Source organism: Akebia trifoliata, chromosome 6, assembly GCF_017979445.1.
Source record: "Akebia trifoliata isolate Shusen 1 chromosome 6, ASM1797944v1, whole genome shotgun sequence".
Taxonomy (NCBI): Eukaryota; Viridiplantae; Streptophyta; class Magnoliopsida; order Ranunculales; family Lardizabalaceae; genus Akebia; species Akebia trifoliata.
The window spans coordinates 26,524,836-26,531,360 of NC_141380.1; positions in this window are offsets into that span (position 1 = coordinate 26,524,836).

Here is a 6,525-nt window from a genome sequence, read left to right on the forward strand (position 1 = left end):
ATAATAGCGGCGGTTTTTTTAGTATTGGCGACGGTTTTTGACCCCCGCTAAAAACTTAAAATTTTGTAGTGCAATTACAACAAAATTCGTGTATGTCCTAACGATTGCATGTTGTACTGGAAGAAGGCTAACAATAAAGATGTTTATGACATTTGTGGAGTTTCAAGATGGAAAAAAGATGACTTGCTAGGTGATCAAAAGAAAATCCCTGCCAAGATTTTGTGTCATTTTTCATTGAAATCAAGATTGCAAAGTTTGTTCATGTCATAAAAAACTATTTCTGCCATGAGATGGCATGATGATGGTCGCATTAAGGATGAGATTTTGAGGCATCTTGCAGATTCTAAAGCATGGAAATATTTTGATAGCATTAACCCATCTTTTGCTTTAGAACTTCGCAATATTAGATTTGGTGAAATTGCCTCGACCCTTTTTTACTAAATAGTTTAAAAGGGTCCGATTGGTAAATGGAGATTTTTTGAGAAATGGGAGTCGCCACCTAGTTTAGGTAGATGAACAAAAAATAACTCTAAATAGACATGGATTGATTCACGGATTAGAGAGGTGGGTAAGGGGTCAAGTTATGAGTTTCAGAAGGTGTTAGCATCGAACCAGCCCGATCAAAATGATCGATCTCTACTACGATCCAAAACTAACTTATAGTCAATGGGGAAGACTATGGTCAAGGTTATGGTCCAATCATCATCATCAATTTATGTTGGGTTTGCCAAATGAATCTTTTGGCTAAGATCCTTCAATCATTACATGATTTCTCAAATTCCACACAAAATATAAAGATTTGAAAAAGCCTTAATTTTGGCCCCATGATCTAAAATCAATTAAAAAACTTCACATGAAATATTTTCCAAATTGTCCAAAGTAAAAACTACTAAATTAGGACTCATAAAGTTTTCAAATTAGGAATATGAAATTTCCTAAATTAGAATTTGGAAAATATATGCTGAACTCCTAAATTAGAAATTTAAAAAGATACATTGTTTAAAATGGAAAGTTTCAAAAAATGTAAATTTCTGAATTAAAAACTCCCAAATTTCCATGAATGTGAACCTTTTAAATATGAAAATGCAGAATCTTCTAAATTAGAAAATTACTAAACCATGAATTTCTAAATTAGAAATCTATGAACATATGTTCTCCCAAAATAAAAAATTATGCAATCTTATATTAAAATGTTTTCAAATATAAATTTTCCAATGATTCACAAATAATTTCCTAAAAAAGAATTATATGAACGTGAAGTCTCAAATTAGAAGATTATGGATTTGTTGAGAATCACCAAATTGAAAATTTACCAAACAACAAAGAATCCAGGTTATCATACTTACCAAATTAGAGATTGACAAATATTATTGCATAAAATTTTCAAATTTGAAAGAAAAATCCATAAGAAAAATTTCATATTTATCGAATCTTTAAACTAACCAAACGACCATGCATACATAATTCTCGATTTTGTCAAATAACTGTCATTCAATAATATGCATATTTGTCAAGTTAAAGAGTGCACTAATCACATGGAAAAATCTTAAAATAATACGAAGAGCTTGAACATCATCATGAATCATGTAAATCCAATTCGAGCATAATGATCATGATAAAAAAAATCCCCTAATCCTACTAATATGCAAATAATAAAATAAAAAATAACAAATAAAAATAAATGAGATGGAGGCATAAAAATATTCTCCTAACCTATCAATATAAAAACACAAAAATACCTAAAAAAACTCTCTAATCCTATTAATATGTAAGAATGAACAAAAATATAGAAAAAAATCTCCTTCTAATCCTATTGATATGTAAACGTAAGAAATGCCTAAATTTTTTTTTAATCCTACTAACGTGCACAAGTAAACAAGAAAAATAAAAAATTCATAAAAAAATGTTTTCGTAATCCTATTGACATGAGAAAACAAACAAAACATAGAAACAATGCATCTCCCCTATTGTGAATCATTCAAAACACAACAAAATACCACGTGGCATCAAAAAAAAAAAAAAATCTTGTAACTAATTCTATGATGATCATGACGCCAAAATCAATATGAACCTTCAATGTGAGGGAAATTTAACATACATAAAACAAAGAGACCAATAACAATGCGCCATGAAGAATGAGTCAGAAACGTAAGAGAGCACGAGGATGAAAATAATAAAAAATAAATAAAAATTTGTTTACCTACTAAATCGAGAATGACATGATGGTTCCTTCTGGTACGACCGAAGACTTGTGAGTCCTTGTTGGGGCTGTTGCGATGGAGAGGAAGAATGAGGCGTTCAGTAATGGGCTTGTGTTGCAGGTTCTATGGAGAAGATGAAGAGGGCTATTGAAGGTGATAGAGGCAGCGAGGTGGCTGCTTTGAAATGCTGTTAGGAGATGTAGTAAGGGAAGGAGAGCTTTGCTGTAGTCAAAACGTGAAGAGTGAGGGCTGTTGAAGGAGAAAACGTGAAGAAGAGGTGAGGGAGAGGTGACTTGCAGAAGATCAAGGCCCAACCGATGCAGTTGTAGCAAGTTGTAGCAATGGAGTCGGCCAATCGTAGAAATGATAGAGAGGTCTCTGTAAAAGAAGATCGATGGAGAAGAAGTCGTCCAAAGAGTCAGAGAGCTAAAGAAAAACGGAGGTCCTTCAGCCCAAAAAAAGAAGAGAGACCTCGTTGGAGAAGAGAACCCCCTCTATATAGAAACAAGTTTCTAAAAGAATTTTTTTTTCACACCTTTCTTTTTGTACTTTCTTTCTTTCTTTTAGAGTTTGGGAGTAACAATCCCATGCTACTCATACCACAATAGTCTCTTGTTAATGAGTTGTGATTGGTCGATTCTAACTTCGATTAAATTTTTTTTATTTTTTGAGTTTTTATTGATTGATTAATTTTGTTTTGAATTTTATTGGTTTAAATTTTTTATTTGATTTTAATTTTTAATTTGAGTTTTAATCGGCCATTTGATTTATATTTTGTTTTGTCAATTGATTTGAATTTATGATTAAGTTTCACTTTCAATTTAATTGGTCAGTTGGAATTTGATTTTAATTTCAATTTGTTGTAGATTGAATTTTATTTTGATTTTGATTTGTTGGTCGATCGGATTTTAATTTTGATTTTGATTTGTTGGTCGATTGGATTTTCTTTTTAATTTTGATTTTGATTCGTGTTTGAATTTTAAATTTTAACTGTTTGATTTTTATTAGACTAGAATTTTAAATTTTTATTATTTGATTTTTAATTTGAGTTTGATTTTTATTTGAGTTTGATTTTTTTTTTCATGTTTTCCTAAGAATTAGGGTCTCTAGTCAAAGTTGGACATTAAGGGGCATTTTGGTCATTTTTGTGATTTTTCTTAAATTTTTCTGTTTTCGTCGACTTGAGTCTCGTTAGACTCGAAATCACATTTTGAGTGCAATGGAGGTACTTTCGAGATTTTTTGGAGGTCAAAAATTTATGAGAGATATTTTCGTCATTTTGATGATTTTTATAAATTTTTACGAATTTTAGCGTGAGGCTTCTTTCAGTCCCAAAGAGATCATTTTTAAGTTTCAAAGTCATGTTTTCCTAACGTAGTAAGGTCTCTAAGTTATCGAACTGTGTAACAAATCTAAGCGTACGTGCTTGTTAAATCGAGTGTAATGTACAGTGATTTTATACGTGCATAAATTTCTATATTGAGTCGTCACGAGTTGGGGAGATGAAAATATTGGAAACGGAAAGAACCAGGGATAGTAGTCACAAGTCTTCAAGTTCTTTGTGCTCATTATTAGGAATTCACAGCAATCGAGTGACTAATTATCGAATTAGGTAGATGCAAAAATGGGGTGTTTACACATGGATTGCCAAGTGACGAGTTTAATCCATTTTGGACAATGAGTATTGCTCACAGCACATGACCTGTGGTTCTAATTCCATATAACTTGCCACTTTGGATGTATATAAAATAGTCTTCTATGATGCTATCATTACTTATTCCAAGTTCCCTTGGGCCTGGAAATGACATTGACATGTACTTAAGACCCCTAATAGAAAAACTAAAGGATTTATAGGAAATTTGATTAAATACTTATGATGCCTCGATGAATGAGACATTTTTTATACATATGGTATTGATGTGGACTATTAGTGATTTTCCAGGTTATGCCATCTTGTCTGATTGGAGTACAAAAGGGAAACTTGCATTTCCTAATTGTCACAAGAACACATGTAGTCATTACTTGTATAAGGGTCGAAAACACTGTTACATGGGGCATCGTCAATTCTTATCAATTGATTACAAATTTAGACATGATAACAAATCCTTTGATGGCAATGTAGAGTCCAAATCTACTCTAATTCCAATGTTTGGGTTTGATGTGTTGAATCAACTCGATGAAATTACTCTTAGGTTAGGTTAACATATTGGTAGTAATTTAGGATATTATTTGAGTTGCCTCATTGGAAGCATAATCTATTGAGACATAGTCTAGATGTGATGCATATTGAGTAGAACATCTGTGATAATGTAATTGGAACATTATTGAATATTGAAAGAAAGTCGAAGGATAACTTAAAAGCTCGTCTCGACGTAATGAATATGGTTGTGAGACATTCTCTTCATCCACGAGTGCTACCTGGCACAAACAATATTCTTACTACTTGTTTCTCTATAGATAAAACCGATAAGGAATTGTTTTGTAAAGTGTTGAAGAGTATGAAGGATCCAGATGGTTACTCTTTAAATATTGCAAAACGTGTCAATATCAAAGAATACAGAATATCAAGACTAAATAGCCATAACTCACATATTATAATGTAACAATTTATACCAATACCTGTGAGGAAGTCATTACCTAAGAATGTGAGTTCAGTACTGATTGAATTAAACAATTTCTATAGAGAATTATGTTTTAAAGTCTATCGAGAATAAGATGTGATACAACATTGTGCTTACACTTTGTTATTTGGAGAAGATTTTTTCACTAACCTTTTTTCGATATTATGATGCATTTGCTCATCCATTTAGGTATGGAGATGAAGCTTCCTGGACTAGCCCAACATCATTGGATGTATCCTATTGAAAGGTATTTCATACCTTTTAAGTTATCAAAGATCTACTTTCTACTTTATAAGTTATCAAACATCTACATGATTGATTGTATTTCCATATTTTCATCTATTTTACATTTGTGTGTATATAGGTACCTATACAAACTAAAATGTTATGTACGTAATAAAATGATGGATTGAAGATGAGTTTGAATTGATTAAAATTAATTTACCATAGAAGTTGAAGATGATTGATTTTAGAAAGAAAAATAAAAGGTTGCCATTTTTCATATGTCCATAAGAGAATACCATGGTTTAAGGATATATCATTGATTTGAAAAAAAAAAAAAAAAATCTCAAATATTGACAAAAAATTTTATCATCATTTTTAAAGGACCAGGATATTTGCACCCACCATTTGTGTTCATTGCACACACTTAAAGCACACTTTGGGTGAAATTTATAGAGGACAGTGAATGTGCTTAGCATAAATGACGAGTGCAAATAGAACAGTTCTTTTGAAAACATTTGGAGACCACATGTCATGCAAAATGGAGGGCTTCTCCAAAATTTTGAAGCCGGCTAACCACTTCAAAGTCAGGCTTCTTAGAGTGTAGTTTGAGAGCTCTTGTTTTTGGATAAAGAATGAAATGGAGTGGATCAAAGATAATAAAAGAATTTTGTGGTTTGGATTCTTGCAAGTTTTTTTTTCCCTTTGGTTGACCCTTTGGTTGACTTTCTCTGAGCCACCAACCCAATTTCTAAGAAAAGTAGAAAGTAGAAAAAAAGTAGAATGAAAATTAATGTTAATTGGGTTTGGTCTGGTGAAAACAATGCAAAAGAAGTCATTCTCAATGTTTAGGAAAGTCTCCAATACCATGGAGAAATTGGAAACAAAAAGAATCGCTTTTGGAGGTGATTTTTCATACTTGAACTCCGACAACAACATTATGAGGGAACATGGATGATAAAAAATTAGGTTGATATTCTTTTCTTCTTAGATTGTGATAATGAAAGAAGATATGAATTCATTCTATGTAACAAAAGTTGACCCAATAGAAGAAAAAAATAAGATATTTATTGTTGGGAAATTCTTCAAATAAAGGATAGTTTATTTTATTATTGTAGGAGAGGTTGAAAATGAGGTTGAATTGATTACACATAATTTGCTGTAAAAGTTGAAGACTATTGGTTTTGAGAAGAAAAATGAAAGGTTTCTAATTTAGAGATTAAGAATGAGGGAATTACAGACATTTTCTTAGTCGTATATAAGAAGATTTCATAGGTCAAGGGGGTATCCCGTCAATTTGAAAATTGGAATCTCAAATATTCACCTGAACATGGAGGGGGTATTAGTAAATCATCCTTTTATTTTTTAATTTTTCCATCCTAAACCATTTGTCAAAAGATAAACCAATTGATGCATGAAATACTTTTGATTAGTCAAATGTCAAATGGTATTAAAACAAAAGTGAAATGGTATGAGATAGT